This window comes from Rhipicephalus microplus, chromosome X (genome assembly GCF_043290135.1).
Source record: "Rhipicephalus microplus isolate Deutch F79 chromosome X, USDA_Rmic, whole genome shotgun sequence".
In the NCBI taxonomy this organism is placed as follows: Eukaryota; Metazoa; Arthropoda; class Arachnida; order Ixodida; family Ixodidae; genus Rhipicephalus; species Rhipicephalus microplus.
The window spans coordinates 368,376,838-368,395,456 of NC_134710.1; positions in this window are offsets into that span (position 1 = coordinate 368,376,838).

The window sequence follows — 18,619 nt, forward strand, 5'->3', positions numbered from 1 at the left end:
AGCAGTATTTCGAACGTCTGACCTTTAGTATCAGCTATGCAATATTCTTTCACGTAGATTTCGATGTTAAACTCGGAAAGTCGCGAGAATAAACGTGCACACAACTGCGCTCGCATACATCACTGTCAATACATCTAATGCAAACTAACCATGTCACCTTGCAGTACAAATACCAATATTTTCATTGTTCGTTCAACGCCGGCCATGCACTACGCTACTGTTCTTGCTTATATAGCTATTCAAACATAAAATCTCGGTACTTACTCGACATGCCGAACATGTTTCCGATCTCTGCCTAAGCCCGGTCCTTCTTCGTCCGATCTTTAAAAGAAGGGTGCCGCTTGTCATACAGATATTCGTACATTTTAATCGCGTCGATTAGGAGCTCGGCCGAGTACTCAAAGGGGGCCATGGTAGCGTTCGCCAGACGCGAGGAAACATCCATGGAGGAACGCACTCGTCGTTCGTACCTCGCGGCAGTGGGCCAGCGTAATGAGAAAAAAAAAGCAAACGAGAAGCCCGGATGTAAACAAAGCTGACGTCACTTCTGGTCTTCGCTGATTGGTTCCAACTGTATTGCGACTGCAGTCGCGCGACCAAAAAATCAGTCAGGAAGCGACTAGCCAAAGCAGTCGCTTTGCGACCGTTTGCGACCGTTCGCGACCGCTTGCGACCAGTCGCAAATGGTCGCGCGACCGCTCCTAGTCGCCGGTGTGCACGAGGGTATTTGACAACAGACAATACCCAAAAACTTCTACACAATGCTTGGTTCTAATCTTATCGCCAATATATTCTACAGCGAAAGCTGTTATGACATCACAACTCGGGTCTCGTGGAGCGCCATAGTTCTCCGCCGCTGCTGGTGTGCAAAACCACATCGCGCGAAATCAGGCGAAAAACCTTGTACCAACGACACAGTGAGGCTCGAACCCGCGTCCGCTGGGTGCCAGCCAAATATTCTACAACTCAGCTACGCTAGTGCTTCGAACTTGTTGGCAAACTTTACCTAGGTAGGCATGATGTTGGGGAAAGAATCGTGTTATTGAGCAACAAAGCGTTTTAGAAGCAAACGAACCAGAGAGAGAGAGAGAGAGAGAGTGAGAAAAGGAAAGGCCGGGAGGTTAACCAGATATTGGCATCTGGTTTGCTACCCAGCGCTGGGGGTGGGGAAGTAGGGGCAAGAAAGATGGGTTAGATAGAGGGAAAAAAACGCACGCGCACTCATAAAAAAAAAAACGAAAACACACACAGGAAGGGCGTCCCAGCTACAACCGTTCAGCAAGGCCGGTCAATCGCAAAAAGTGCAGCAGCGCTTTCAGGGCCCTCTTCAGTGAAGTCGCATCCTGACGATGCTGCAGAATTTCCTGCTCCGACAGAGGCTGATCATCTAATTTGTTGAGTTCCCTGCGAAGGCATAGTCGCCGCCTACTATACGCTAGGCACTCACAAAGAACATGTTGAATGGTTTCCTCCTTGCCACAGTGGCCACAGGCTGCGGTGTCGGCCATCCCAATGCGGAAAGCGTAGGCGTTGGTAAATGCAACGCCCAACCACAGCCTACATAACAGGGTCTGGTCTGCTCGGCGAAGCCTCGACGGGACTTGAAGACTTAGCGTAGGGTCAAGCGAGTACAGTCGGGCATGCTTGAAGTGCGGCTGATTCCATTGCGATGGGGTTTGCCGGTGAGCAAGTCTGCGGAGCTCTCGTGCAGCATCCGTCCTAGAAAGTGGTAGTCGCAGTTTATTATCTTCTGCGTGGGCTGAGCGGGCAGCTTGATCGGCCCGTTCATTGCCGATGATTCCGCAGTGACTGGGCAACCACTGAAATGTAATTTGGTGCCCTTTCTCAGTCAGGTGGTGTATAACCTCTGCTATCTCTAGTACCAGCTGCTCGTGTGGTCCACGGCGTAAGGCTGATAGTAGAGATTACAGTGCCGCCTTCGAGTCGCAGAAAATAGTCCACTTGCGTGTAGGTTGATCAACTACAAATTGCAACGCGGCACGAAGTGCTGCCAATTCTGCTGCCGTTGATGTTGTTGCGTGAGATGTCTTGAATTTAATTGTCGTGGCCAACCTTGGTATCACTACTGCTCCTGTAGAGCTGTCCGGCTGAACCGATCCGTCAGTGTAGATATGTGTGGAATCTTGGTACTTCTCATACAAGAGAAGTAGTGTGAGCTGTTTAAGAGCCGGTGACGACAAATTGGCCTTTTTCTAGATGCCAGGTATGTTAATAATAATCATTGGTTGAGCGAGGCACCATGGCGGAGTCACAGCTCTAGCGGCAGGAGAGCGAAGTTGGGATCGACTCACCATGTGCGGTCACTGTTTTGCAGTAAGATGTGCATGGTCGGACCACTGGTAGAGAGGCTAGGTGATGTCGAGGGGTTCGAGCAAGGTGTCGTATAGTGTCCTCAGCACTTCCACATTAATGTTGGTCTTGATGAGGTTGTCCCTTGTGATGGCGATAGTTGCCGCTGTTGACGCACTTTGGGGCAAGCCTAAACATATCCGGAGTGCTTGAGCCTGGACACTTTGAAGCATTCATAGGCTTGTTTTACTTGCGTTGGTTAACACAGGTAGGCTGTACCGAAGGAATCCAAGGAAAAGAAACCTGTACAGTCGCAACATAGCAGTTGTGGACATTCCCCTGTTCTTTCCAGCGAAGAACTTGAACAAATGAAAGATGCCTGTCAATCGCCTTTTCATGTATGATACATGTGATACATGTGATACATGTGATACATGCGAAGTGTCACCATCCTCGGTTCTCACGAAAAAGGATCGCTCAGAGAGATAGCAGCGTAGCCACTGAAACATCCGACCACCCACTCCTACCTCCTTGAGAGCGGTGAGGACAGCTTCATGTGTGACGTTATCGTACGCCCCTTTAACATCAAGAAATAAAGAAGCGCAGAGACGCTTACGGCCTTTTTCGTGTTGCACGTAGCTGACCAGGTCTATGACACTATCAATTGATGACCGGCCACGGCGAAATCCCGTCATAGCGTCCGGGTAGATGTTGTGATGCTCCAGGAACCATTCTAGCCGTCCAAGTACCATCCTCTCCATGACTTTGCCCAAGCAACTAGCTAGTGCAATCGGGCGGTATGATGTGAGCACCAATGGTGACTTGCCAGGCTTCTGTAATGGAACCAAACGGCTGGTCTTCCAGTTAACTGGGAGGGTGCCCTCTCGCCACGAGTCGTTGTATATCTCGAGGAGGGCCAGACATCACACAATGCAAATAGTGTAACGAGTGGGTCCTACAATGCTCCAACCCACTACAAAAGCTTCTTCTTGGTCACCTATTAACTGGGGCGCATACCCACTTCAGGCATAATTCCTCATCGTCGTCAGCCACTGCATGAACGATTGGCACAAAATTCCTCGCTATATATTAGTGTATACCATGCTTCTCAAAAGCATGACGAAGGATAGCATAGCGAATCCCGGTCTACCCTAAAATATTTATTATTAATGCCATAGTGGGTATTCAGCGGGTGTACTTGCAGGATTTACCCAACGAGTGTTCAGAAAAAGCTCTGAATGGCTGCTCTTTTAGCTTTCATTGCGACTGTGCCACCCCTTCTGCGCAGGACTGGCGTTTTTTCATTATTAAGAGTCAGGTGTGGTTTTTCTTGTATTAGAGAATATTTTGACCATAGACATCCTCCAAAAGCCTTCTATACAAGGGTCAGTTCCATTCTTATGATCTAAATCTGTCACAGCATGGAGTTTAAGGTGTGATTCACTAATTTGATGAGTGCTGTGAAATATGAAGTGTAAACATGTACTGCATGTAGTAGCATGTTCACGAAAATATTAATGAATTTGGTAGTGTAGGTATAGGAACCTGGTGATTTATAAACGTTTTCATTTTTTTTCTTATTAGATGTTTTAGAAAGTCGTTTTTGATGTCAAAAGCTTTCGGAACAGGAAAGACCATAAGTACTGCCTCAAAATTCGCTTTCTGAGCCATTTTTAGCAATAATTACGCGCTGTGCAAAGACCACCATACTACTCATTTTGTTTCAGGGGAAGAAATTTCCTGCACACTGCCACTACATCCATGCTGTATAATAGGTCAATTATTATTTGTTTCATAGACCAGAGTGAATTTCTTAAAACATCCCGCCGGAAGAAAACAATAAGCAATGATGTCTTGTGCACTGCCTGGAAATGCAAAAAGTGTGAGAAAAGACTGTTTAATTGATGCATACTTTAATTGTTCTGTAAGGACATGTTCACTTATGAGAAAACAAGAAAGTCTAGCCCTATTTGAACTGCTGTATTTTAACTGTATTTTGTTACTAAAGGGACCATAAGTTCGAATTTCTAGTAATGTTTGCTTTTCTTTCCATGCTATTAAAAATGAGTTAATAAGTACAGTTTTTCTATAATTCGAATGTCTGAATGTTGGTTCATCTATTAAACTTTAAAGCGTCTTAGATAGAGAAAACTATCTTTTTGTCAAAGTATCCAGTATTAATTGCTAAATGCCGAATTTTTTTGGCAACTCACTTCGTCTGCGCAGAAACTTGTATTTCCCGTTTTCCACCTTCCTTGTAACTAAAGTTGGTGCCAATCAAGAAACAACATGAAGCCCATCAAAAGAACATGTTAGACCGATCCCGTTCGTTTCTTTTTAGCAGCTACAAAACTTGAATCCTTTTCAGGAACAAGACAATTATATTCCTTTTCGGCACTATTATAAGGCTGCCATCAAGGCGATCGCGCAAGCTCTAACCAACTATATAACCAACTTATTTTCATGTAAGATGCAATTCTGTTATAATAAAATTTAAGTCTAATTAGAACAGACAAAGCCAGGAAAAGCATATAGGATGTTATTTGTTGTAATTATTATGTAAATGTAAAGAAAGTGGACAAAGAGATCACAATCTGGTGGTACGGAACTAAAATATACTGTTCTTTGGCATCGAAGATGATGCTAAAGACTACTGGACTGCTACGGAGAAGAAAATATTTGCCTTCTTCAGAGAAACTCAATATTGCTGCTGACAGTATACAGTTTGACAGAGCCAACAGATTAGGAAAGTTTTCAGATACAAAACGAAGACCTATTATTACTAAGCTGACTTACTATAAGGATAAAGACCGAATCCTAGCCAATGCTAGAAAACGTAAAGGCTCCGATTACTACGTCAGAGATGATTTTCTGTGGCCACAAGGCAAGCTCGGCAAAAATTGAACATGTGAAGACGCACCAAAAACCCTTCAAATTATCAATGGACTGGTTGCGCATAGGGGACAAAACGTATGCATACGATGTCGCATTGGCATCAGTGGTTGAACTCAACAGATAGCTAGGTGCCGGGACATCTTCAGCGCATCACGTGGCTCCATCTTTTTCTTAATTGTTCACAAATATTCGAAGTGTAATGTCAAAACGTGACAACCTTGCTTCCTATCTTGATGATTATGATTGTGACGTTCTTGCGCTGACAGAAACATTGATGCACCCTGACATTTCCGACAGTGAAATCACTTCTCTAGCGGACACCCATAATATATCCCGCTGTGACCGCACTGAGAAAAGAGGTGGCGGCATCCTTCTTGCAATAAAAAAACGATCACTTCCCATGTTGTCAACATTGATTCTGAGCTGGTGGTTGTGTGGGCCGTATGTCTCTGCTCCACCGCAAAGGTCCTGTTTGGTATTTGCTACTGCCCCCCTGACTCCACAAACTGCTTCTCCAATGAACTCTGGTCTTGCATCGATAAAGTGACACAACTTTATCCGACTAAATTTACTTACCTCCTTGGTGACTTCAATTTTCCCCTGATTGATAGGACACAGCTGTCTTGATCTTGTCACCTCTCAATAGAGTTTATTGATCTAACTATAGACTTCAACTTATCCGAAGTTGTTCAACTACCGACTCGTGGCAATAATCTCTTAGACCTCATTCTTACGAACGTGCCAGAAACTACAGGGCACATTACACACTTAGATGGTTTTAGTGATCACAACTTACTCCAAAAAACCGTAAACGTTCCTTTTCAATTCGCGGCAGTGGTGACAAAACCATACGGGACTATAACAAGAGAAACTATGCTGTGATTAACAAAGCCCTTGACTCTTTTTTAAGTGTGAATACACTTTATAAGCGACCCCAAACCATCCACCGCCGTCGGCGGCGTCCGCAGTCTTCTCTCTATCTTTAAAAGAAAGAGGACTTGGCGGGCCGCAGCGCGACGCTCTACCGAAAAAGCCACGGACGCGACGCTGATATCGGTGTCAGTAACGCGCCTTATACCCCCGCCCCCTTCGCTCGCTCCTCCGCTCTCCTCGCTCGCTGCAGCTGCGCGCGCACCCCTCTCTCTCGCGTGCCCGCCTTCTCTCTCAGTCTCCTGTCGAGAGCGGGTCGTGAGGGGGAGTAAAGTTAAAATCCGTTGGCATTCGCCAGTGAGTTAACGTAAACTCCCCCGTGTGATCAAATTGCGATTCCCAGGAACCATTACACCATAAAGGCACCATAGTGTGATTAATAAATATAATAGTGCGAATTAATAAATACCCCTCATAGCATCACCCCGTGTATTCGCACTTAACCATGTTCACCCTCGGGGAAATGCTTGGGAGTTTTTTAGCCACTCGCGTTTACCGTCGTTTTACTCAAGGGCCATTGAAGATAATTAGATCAGATTCAAAGAAAAGTTGTGCGCACTGGTTGATCAACACGTGCTCATTATCAAAATAACAGTTGATAAGAATGATCCGTGGCTCACGAAACATCTTCGGCAGCTTCGTAACAAAAATAAACGCTTATATAAGGCCGCTAAACGTTCAGCCAACAAGACATCTTCAAAAAAATATGACAGATGCGCAAAAGATTACTGCTACGCTCTTTCTGCTGCTAAAGATATACTTTTCTCATGATCTCTCTTCCCTTCTTAAATGTGATCCTAGGAAATTCTGGTAAATGTTGCACCCCAATGATAACGTTAACTGCATTGTGTTACACGACAATAATGGTGCTCCCCTTCCAGGCAATGAGTGTTCGTCTGCTTTCAATCATTTATTTTCATCTATTTTCACAGAAGAGCGCTTAGATAACCTGCCAGTGGTCACTGATCGTGACTATCAATACATGACACCCATAGATATCTCGATAGAAAATATCGCACACCTCACTGATAATTTGAAGGTATCCACTACATCAGGTATTGATGTTAACTCCGAAATTCTAAAAAACACGGTCTCAGTTTCTAGCAAGAATTTATTCCACATTTTCCAGCAATCTCTAAACACTGGTCAGATTCCAGACGACTGGAAAATTGCCAAAGTTGTACCTATCTTTAAAAATGGTGACAAAAACATAGTTGGAAATAATCGACCAATTTCATTAACGAGCATTTGTTACAAGATGATGGAACACATTATCGCAATATCATGTTTACAGACATCTCGAATCTATTAACTTCTTCTTCGCAAAACAGCATGGGTTCAAAAGAGGCTTGTCATGCGAAACTCAACTACTGGAATCAACAACAGATTTGCACTCTTACATGGACTCAAACGTACAAACAGACTGCATCTTCTTAGATTTCTTTAAGGCATTTGATGGCGTTGCACATTGTCGCCTTTTCATCAAGCTATCCGCAATAAAATTGGATTCGTTAATTCTATCCTGGCTCTGAAACTTCCTTTCTAACTGTCTCCTCATCCTTCTCTTTTGTTGCCTCAGGTGTACCTTAAGTAAGTGTACTTGATCCTCTATTGTTTCTCATTTATATCAACGACTTGCCCAATAACACATCCTGCATGCGCATATGCGCTGATGGTTGCATTATATATCACCCAATTAACAGTTCCACCAACCAAATTTCCCTTCAAGTTGACCTCAACTTAATTACCAATTGGTGTGACACATGGCTAATGCACTTGAACTCATCGAAGTGCCAAGTAATGTTGTTTAACAGGAAGCATTCCAAATACGACTTTTCATACAGTTTAAAAACCAGCCAATTATCCGAGACCTCTTCTTTTAAATATCTAGGCATTACTTTTACTCTAAACCTTTCTTGGACTACCCATATTAATAACGTATGTGCCAATGCTGCCAAATCATTAGGGTATTTACGCTGCAACCTTCGAAGCTCACCCTCCTTTATTCGCAAGCTTGCTTTTCAAACATTCGTCTGCCCACAACTTGAGTTTTCTTCTCCTATCTGGTCTCCTCATCAAAAATATTTGATAACTTCTTTAGAATCAACGCAAAACAGAGCCGCTTGTTTCATTGTTCAAAACTATGATTATCGTTCAAGTGTGACACAAATAAAACTCTCTCTTTCCTGCGAGCTGTTAAGTGATCGTCGTGATATAGCCTTGTCATTATTCTATAAATATGTGTACCAGCTTGACCATAATGTATTGGATCTGCATACATCAACACACACATCTCGTAGAATACATAATAATCTAAGTTTCACGCGACTTTACGGTTGTACTGACGCCTTCAACTATTCTGCACTTCCGCGAGCCATACGCCTATGGAACAGCTTACCTGATATTATGGTGGCGGAAACTAACTCGGCGAAATTCAGGCAATCTCTCAACGCACATATCTCCGGCAGACCACGTTCTGCCTAACATGTCGCACGTAATAATCAGTGCTTTTGTTCGGGTGTTTGCGCAGTGTCATGTGTAGTGGGTTAAAAGTTGTAGTCTTCCTCCCCCCTTTTTTTGTGCAAAGTATTCATTGAATCACTTGTATTACTGTTGGTATTTTATTATACCTTATAATATACAACACAACTTGTATATCACTTTTTATTGTTACCCTTTCTTCTCGTTCTTGTATCATTTGCCCTTTGTAGAATTTTGATCGTATTTGTTTCACATTGTTCCGTTCTTGCATATCATAGTTTGCGTCTTCATGTGAATTTGGATTTATACCTTTGGTGTATAAAAATGTTTTGTAAGGCCCCCCTTACACAATGCCCATGTGACCTTGTAAGGTATTTCAAATAAATAAATAAATAAATAAATAAATAAATAAACATAGGGCAGGTTCAACCATATGAGCAGGTGTCTGAACTGATGTCTTCTGGGAAACAACCTTGTACCAGCTAACCACAATCCGGAGAGCCATTGCGTGACATTTTGCACGCAGTTTCCAGACACTTTGTTCAATAGCTTTGAATAGATACAGTCAATTGGTCTCAATTATGCATGATTATATTGCATTGGGATGGAAGTAAGGTGTCAACCTATCAAGTTGAGAGGGGTTATCTACACCAAGACAGCTCAAAAATGTAAAACACAACGAATTTCTGGTGTCACGTTTAAAAGAACTTGCTTAAGTGGTGTAATTTTTACAATAGACCTCTATACCGGGGTACGTCACAGCGTGACGTAACCGGTGCACGTGCAAGGCGGTGGTTGGCAAAACATTCCCGCCGGTGGCTGAGTAGGGTGCAGTCGCTCGGTGCTTGGGGTATTTTTTTTTCTTTTTGAAAGTTTAATCTTCATCTCACAGTGGCAAGATTAGCTGTGGTATGTGTCATAGAAAATCTAGGTTATTGACAAAGTGCGTGATGAATTATTTGCCACGTTGGCTGCAGGCTGTTTATCTCGGAGAAGTGAACACACGTGGCGGCCTGTGCGAGAAACAGCGGCATCGCCTTCGAAAATGTTCAGTGTTGACGGTGGCGTGTAGTGTGCGTTGAAAGACATCGATAATATTGGTTCACCTTTACGGAGGGTGAAACTGGGAATATTGTGCGTGCTGTGCGCAGTGTGAATAATGCGATGCGTCCTGTTTGCGACACAGGCATTAGTTGTGGGCCGGTTTCAGTAACCGGTTGTCGATGGAACTTTATTATCTGACATCGTAGTCAACATAAAAATACATTTGACGCGATCATCTGTGATTGGGTACATCTCAGCGCATGCGCGGCGTGCAGAAAAATAAAAGTGCATGATCTGCGGGTGATATATACGACAAAGCATGAGCTATAAGCATGTTGTAGCGTTACCGAATCTGCATATATGATTCACCATGCCTATAACTCGTAATATTGAATACCTGATACGTGTTAATAGAAACAGCGGAAATGTTCTTATCTTATCTACTTCGTACTTTTACGGCTCGATCCTTACGAAGTGACAATGCGCATTAGAAGTGTGCAGTATCAGGCCTAAAGGAGCAATATGTATGTACGAAAGCACGTTATAGGTGTTAAATGCAGCAAGGTGAGTGTGCCAGATGATATTATATATTATTAAAATGTCGGGTTTTACATCACATGAATTTTCGCTGGGTTATTGAAAAACGCAGCGGCAGAATGTCACTTTGATTTTCACGAGGATATGTTAACCTCAGCCTAACCCACGGTAAGAAGTGTTTCTTTTTTATTATTCATCTCCGATCAGACTTGTGGGCAATGAGTGAGAATCTTATCCGTGACGTCGCGCGCAACAGCCCACAACCATGCTGCCGCCAATGCTGTGCCTCGTTTAAAACTGCATTGCACATGCCACTATAGAAATTGAATAAGTTTCTATCCATGCCATGCAAATATTCCTCAAAGTGCCAGTAACCGTGTACATTCAAAGCGTCCGCTTTCGAAAAAAGATCAGATTTTTTTTATGGCTGCCATCTACGTGGGTGAAGCCCACTGCGTGCTAGTCGCGTCTCTCAGTACTCTAAACAAAGTTTGTCCATCCATTCAAGTCCTACAAGCAAATTTCCACACTATGAGTAGTGTCGCTTCCGCGAAGCCCTTCTTTCAAAAGCTCTGACTTTAGAACTTAGCAATGTGGAAATTTCTGTCGAAGGAATGCAGACATGCAGCTCTGCTTTGCAGAAAAATGCCTCAGGCGGAACATTCTTGCCAACCAGCACCTGCTCCGAGAGAGGGTATGGGGGGCGGGGTGGCCGCAGTGACGTCACACTGTTTACAAACAGGGAGAGGTCTATTGGCAGCTTTGTCTTCATTCGTTCAAGTATTTATGGAATGAATGAAAACCATCTAGAAAACCACTCCATCATTATAATTTTGTCTCATGACGATAAAAAAAGAAAACAAAGTTTTATGGCCACTCCTTTCTCACCGTACATACGTCTAAAAATGCCCAAATGTTTGATCAAGTTTTTAACATGATGAAGCAACAAAAGCAATTCTTGCCTGAACATGCCCCATAGTTCCCTTATGGCAAGCTCCCTCCATTTTTTTTCGGCCTTCCACCCTGTCACAGTTGTAGCAACACTGCGCCAGAGGTTCACGAGACTACCTATCCAAGCACGTATTGCCCAAGGCAGATACTTCTAGTGCTTTGTCAACTAATCTGAAATTCTGCAGGAGTGCCAAGGTCAGCATCAACTAGATTGTCAGCATCAACTAGAGTGACCAAGAAAGCTACGAGTCTAAAATAAACAAAAAGAATTTGTGCACACATTGAAATAGAGGAACGCCGCTTGCTAGACGCGAGCCGGACGCGCTCGCATCGGCTCCTGCTTTTTAAATGTTTTTGACCGCAAATTTGCTGATCGACCTCGGTTTTTCGACTCATCTGATCCAGTTTCTTTTAAGGATCGAGTCGATACCCGACTTTTGCGGGTAGGTCAAGCTTTCGAACTTTTATGGGTGTTTCACCCTGTGCCACGTTGGCGCTCAGCTCGGCCTGCCGAGCGAGACGCTTCGAAGATGCCGCTCGAGGAGATGGTCTTCGGCGAAGAAATCTCCAGGCAGGAGGATGAAGCCTCCGGATGGATTGTTGCCCACTCTCGGAAGAAGCAGCGTCAGGATTTTATGCCCGGCGACAGCCCTGGCCCCAGTGCCGGTCATCGTGCCGCCCGTCCAGCGCACCCGAAGGGGCCGATAAACAAGCTCATCGCCGCGTCGCGCCTGCCGCGATTGCCTAAAGATCACTACCGGGTTGTTGTACGTCCCAAGGGAGACATGGATGTGCACAAGGTCAGTGGAATCAAGGTTACCCAAGCTTTGGTGATGGCTGCTTGTCTCGGCCCGCCGCAGGCTGAGGAAGATATTGTTTGTGCCAATGAAATGCAGAACATTTTTGTGATCAGCACGCCACACGCTAGGAACGCAGAAGCCTACGCTAAAGTGAAGCAAATTCGGGTGGGAGAAACGCTCCATGAAGTCTCTACTTACGTGACGCCACCCGCGGATACGTGCAGAGGAGTTGTTCGCGGTATTGACCCTGAGCTCTCTTATGACCGGCTTGGTGAGCTCTTCGTGCACGCGAGAAATCCGAAGGTTCTTGGAGTACGGCGCATCAAGAAAACGCCCACGGTGATCGTCCTGTTTGACGGTATGAAAGTTACAAACTACGTCATGTGTGGGACGAACCTGATCCGGTGCACGCTCTACCGACGACAAATCGACGCCTGTCGAACCTGCGGAAAGCTGGGACATCGCTCGGACGTTTGTCCCACTCCTACAGTCATCACCTGCCCGGATTGTGGGGTCTCATCGCCCCCTGAGAATCATACGTGCCAGCCGAAGTGCTCCATCTGTGGAGGAGCGCATCCGACGGCGGATCGGGCCTGCCAAAGCAGGTACCAGGTTCCCTACATCGTTCGGCGTAGAAGGCGACGACGGAGAAAAGCAAACAAGCAGCGCGCGGAGTTCGTGCCACAGCAAGCTCCCGGGCTTGGGTTCAACCAGGGGGGTGGCCTTGATAACCCTGGGCGGGGTGCGGGTCACCGCTCTCGCTCGAGAGATAGGTCTGCCTCCTGTGCCCGGATTCAGCAGGAACCTACCTGGGCTGAACGAGTGGGCCCAAAACGTGAGTCTCGCACTATCGTGCAGCGCCAGTTGCCAGAGCAAGCTACGGCTAGAATACAGCAGCTAGAGCGTGAGAATGCAACTCTGAGGAGTAAGCTTCAGGAGATTAAAGCATTAGTTGAGGAGCTTAGGCAGCGCGAACGCACGCCGGAAACGCACGCCGGTGAAAGTGCAGCAGGCCGAGGCACAACCTAGAGGCGGTAAGCGAAAAGCCGCTGACCCTCCGGTAGATATCGAGAAGGAGTTTAGTGACTTTAAACAGGAAATTATGGGGGTGGTCCATGAAATTAAGGAGGCCATCGCTGGTGTCAGCTCTGTCATCCAGTCCCTTTCTGCAAGGGTGGTGGTGGTGGAGCAAAACCTAAGTAGCAATCATGGCGAAGCTAAATAAAACATCTGTCATTTGGCAATGAAATTGCGCGAGCTTCCACAGGAAGAAGGCAGTCTTGCAGTAGTTCGTCAGCTCACAGAAGAATAAGCCAGCCGTAATACTCCTCCAGGAGACCCTTAAAGGAGAGGTGGCCCTCCGGGGTTATCGCTCCGTGGCCTGCTGGGGGGAAGGAAAACGCGGGGTCGCCACCCTCATATCCAAAGAGTTCTCCTTTGAGGTTCGCGATGTACGTCCAGACCTAAAGGTGGAACACATACTCATTGAGTTAATCCCAAACTCTCGGCTTAAGGAGCACCTATTCATTCTCAACATTTATAGCTCACCATCTGATACTCGGGAGACTTTTAATGCGCTTGTCTGCAAAGCCTCCGAAATCGCGGGCTCGGCTCCGTTGACAGTTGCTGGCGACTTCAATGCGCAACATCAGACATGGGGCTATATCAATAATACGGCTAAGGGGCGGGCGCTTCTGCAGCATACTACCAATCTTAATATGTTACTAGTTACTGATCACAACTTTCCCACACGTCTCGGCAATTCAGTAGCAAGGGACACCACGCCGGACCTGGCTTTTGTCAGGAACGTCGAGTGCCCTTTCTGGCAGAACTTGCATGAGAACTTGGGGAGCGACCATTTCATCGCGTCTATATCCCTCGATGTTAAAGCACCGCCGCCGCGGGTTTTCAAAATTGTTGATTGGGATGCCTTTCGGGAACTCAGACAAAGCGATGAAAAAGATTACGATGACCTTGGCCAGCTACTTGAGCGTCTTAAGGCAGATGTTAAAGATGCCACTAAGGTGGTGGAGACGGATCTTAAAACGGAACGCATGGACAGCCGCCTAGCGAGGCTCCTTGAAGCCAAAAACTCCTTACTTAACAGATGGCGTACGCAGCGACTCAACAGGCGGCTCAGAAGGAAAATTGCTCTGCTCAAACAGGAGATTGAATCGTACAGCCAAACCCTGGCCAGACAACAATGGGATGAGGTCTGTAACGCTGTCGATGGGCAGATGCGGTCAGGGGCGAAATGGAACATTCTCAAGCACCTCCTGGGAGATAAGCAAACTAAAGCTAATCAGAAACACACTGTTGATCGGCTCATTCACAAGGAGAGGTCTGCTGGGCTCTCCAATGATCAAATCTTACAACAGCTGGTGGATAGGTACCTCCCCCTGGGGGCTACCACGGATGCAGACTACCCGGATTTCTCTGGTCTGGAGGATGCGGAGCTGGACTCCCCCTTCAACACGGCAGAGATCAGGGTGGTCCTTTTTGATCTCAATGGAAAATCGGCTCCCGGGCCGGATGGTATCACTAACAGGCTACTTAAAAATCTGGATGATAGATCCATTGAGCTACTAACTGACGAGGTCAACCGGGTTTGGGAGTCGGGGCAGGTGCCGAAGGAGTGGCGAACGGCCTCTGTCGTCCTCATTCCCAAGCCTGGTAAACCTCTTGGGCTCGGCACGCTCCGACCGATCTCGCTCACGTCTTGCGTGGGTAAGGTCGCGGAACATGCAATCCTTAACCGAATCTCCCATCACATTGAACAAAACGAGCTCTTCCCTTTCAATCTCATTGGCTTTCGTCCCGCGCTCTCTACGCAGGACGTTACGAAAATGATTAAACATCAAATTCTCGACATAGACACCAGAGATGTCCGAGAGATTCTTGCACTCGATCTGGAGAAAGCTTTCGATAATATCTCACATCCTCACATACTGGATTCGATCTCTGAGTTGGGATTGGGGGCCCGCTTTTACGGGTTCGTCCGCTCTTTTCTCAGGGATCGCGTTGCCACCATTCGGCTTGGGGACCTCTGCTCCAAGGAATTTCACCTTGGACCTAGGGGAACCCCTCAAGGATCGGTCATTTCGCCGCTAATTTTTAATATCGCGATGAGGAAACTCTCGCTCGAACTCTCTCGTATCGACCGCATCGGACATGCGCTGTATGCGGACGATATTACTATATGGTGCACTGGGGGTAGGGACGGAGACGTTGAGGAGTCCCTCCAGCAGGCCCTCAGGTGCACGGGGGAGTTTTTGGATAGCACGGGGCTGCACTTGTCGACCGCCAAGTCGGAGCTCCTCCTGTACACACAGCCGGAGAAACGCAAGTTCACCACTATTCCATTTCCGCCGGAAGAGATCAGGATCGAAATTCACACACGGTCAGGGCAGGCCATCTCCCGTGTCGATAAAATTCGGATATTAGGCATGTTCCTGGAGGAGCACGGAAGTAACTCGCATACTCTGACTCGTATTGCGGCAAAGGCGGAGAGCATGGTCAAGCTTATACTTCGGGTGTCTAACAGGCGTGGAGGGCTTTGTGAGGCCAACCTCATGAGGCTTTTCCATGCCTTTCTCATGAGTCACATTAATTACATTGCCATAGCGCATAGGTGGGAAAGGAAAGAACAAGGGAAACTGGATGCGATTATTCGAAAGTGCATTAAAAGGGTCTTGGGCCTTCCAAACAACACAAATGAGGAAAGGCTCAAGGCTCTTGGTATGCATAATACATTTAGTGAGATTGCAGAAGCGCAACAAACAGCACAAGCTGCACGACTGTCCTCTTCCAAAGCTGGGAGACGCATCCTGGAGTTTCTGGGCTGCGAACCAACTATGGTAGCAGACAAAAAGATACAGCTTCCACCCAAATTGAGGGAGCAGATTACGGTCTCACAAATTCCTAGAAATGTTCACCCTCTCTACAATGTCGGCCGCCGGGCCGCTAGGGCTAGGTCGCTCCTCAGTTCCGCCGCTGCCACCCCTGAACTTGTGGCGTTCGTTGACGCAGCACAGTATCCCGGCACAACCAATTTCGTGGCTGTGGTCACTGACCTTCACGGTAAAATCCTCACAGCAGCATCTCTTCGAGATACCACGCCGGCTAGGGCAGAGCAGGCTGCTATAACAATGGCCGTGGCGATGCCCATGCGCACGCGCATTTTCACTGATTCTCGAGCTGCTGCACGAGCGTTCATGACCGGGTCAGTCTGTGAGCAGGCGGCCCATCTTCTTACCAAAAGACAACATTGCACGGAAATCGACGGCCACATCACCTGGTTTCCTGCCCACATGGGCAAGGATGTCCACCCTGTTATCCCCAATGCCAATGAGCTTGCCCATGCCCGAGCACGCGAACTGTCCCACCGTGACGGGCAATCGGCATCTAATTTTGGGGATGGCATCCGGCAGCTTGATTCGCTCCTCACCTTTAACGAAATTTGCAAAAATTATCAATTGGCCAGGCGTAGCTTTCCGCTCCCGCACCCGCAACTCTCTAGGGCCCCGTCAGTCACTTTAAGAATGCTGCAAACGGGTACTTACCCGTCGCCTTTAGTGTACAGCAAGTTTATCGACAGCATAAAGCCGCAATGCCCTCATTGCGAAGAGAGACGTTGCACGTTACCCCACATGCTCTGGCAATGCGCGGCGCTGCGCGATGGCGAGCCTCTCAGCACAGAAGCTGCCTGGAGGACGGCAATTACCAGCTCGGACCGAGAGGTCCAAATCCGGGCTGTCCAGAGGGCCCGCAATTTGGCGGAGGGGCTCGCTCTTCCTGTCCCCACGTGGGTGCGGCCCGCAGCCGACCCTCCCTCTTGAGGGGAATCGGCTCCTCAGGACAATTTGTAAATAAAGTTCATTGACTGACTGACTGACACATTGAAATCTTTACGAAAGCAAGCTTTAGTGAAGCGGACGGGGAGATGTCAACCAGCTGATTAGATGGTGGTCCACTGTGATAATGCACCCATCTGTATTTACAAGGAGCTATCACTGAGTGCTCACGAAGAGGCGATTCATCAACACCCTTTACCCTCAAGTCAGCACAGCCAACATGTTTTCACTACAGTGTGCGCTATAAACCAGGTTGAAGCTATATGAGAAATTGGTTGAGATGAGCATTTTACATTATTTCGAATCCTTTTTCCAGTTTTGCTTTCATGCAGTGCAGATTACTAGGACTGCCGTTTGTAATATTGATACACGTAGAGTTTCAGTTGAAGTTGCAGATGCCCTAAGGCAAGTGCGACACAATCGGTTCTGAGCCCGAGACGCTACAACCTCTAACCTCTTCTATGGCTAGAAGTGTCCTATAGTTCACACTGGCACCAACACCTACGTAACATAAACTCCTGGCGGAAAAAGAACCGTCTCGGTGCTTCGGATTGGTGAATGTGACTTAGGGATTTCGTCGGGAAACACGCACAGTCTCAGTAGCTGGTGAGATGGACGAAGGCTTGTGGGTTAGCGGCGAGATCTCGTATGTGACTTTGGTAACTCGAGGAAGAACTTGGTGAGGCCCGATGTAGCGCGGCAGGAGTTTTTAACTGAAGTCAAGGTGACGCCAAAGCAGCCAGAGCAAGACCAGAGAGTTAGGGCTAAAAATCACGTCGCAGTGGTGGCTGCCATGATGGCGCTTTTGGTTGGTCTGAGATGCCAGGAGTTGATCACGAGCAACGCGACGTGCTGTAGCTGCGCGAACTATGGCATTCCGAGCGTAGTATGTGGTTGAGTTTGCCTCTGAAATGAAGTAGTGAGTCGAGAGGCAAGAGTGGGTCATGGCCATAGAACACATAAAACGCGGAAATACCAATAATGACGTGATGCGACGAACTATAGGCAAACATCACGAATGGTAATGTGCAGTCCCAATCCAGGTGGTTCTCAAACACGTACATAGATAACATGTCTGTGAGTGTACAGTTCAAGAACTTAGTAAGTCGTTTTTTTTGTGGATGGTAAGTGGTGCTGAACTTGTGAGACATTGCACAAGAGAGGAGAAGGTCATCAGAAACTTTCGAAAGGGAACATCGACCTCGATCAGTTAGCAGCTGACGCGGGGCACCATGGTGTAAGATGACTTGGTGGAGAAGAAAGTCAGCGACATCGGCTGCACAGCTAGTAGGAAGGACTCGCTTAATGGCATAATGTGTCGTATAATCAGTCGCTACGGCCACCCACTTGTTACCCGCAGATAATGTCGGGAAAGAACCAAGGAGGTCCAGGCCGACACGAAGCAATGGTTCGCTGGGGATAGGTATGGACTGAAGGTACCCAGCAGGAGAGAGAGAAGGGTTTTCGCGGCATTGGCAGAGTTCGTAGAAAGCGATGTAGCGCTGAACCAAGCAGAATAGGCCCGGCCAGAATAAACGTCTGCACACAAGATCGTAAGTTCGATAAACACCCAATTGGCCAGCGGTGGGAGCATCGTGTAGTTGCGAGAGAATAGTTGGTCACAAATGCTGAGGAACAACGAGAAGCAGTTCAGCTCCATGTGGTGTCATATTGCGTCGTTATAAAGTACCATCATGCAGAATAAACATATGGAAAGAGCTGTCCCGTGGTGTTGAAATGAAGCGTTGTATAATGGATCGCAAATATGGGTCCTGACGCTGCTCGTCGGTGATGTGTACACAATCGCTGAGTGACAAA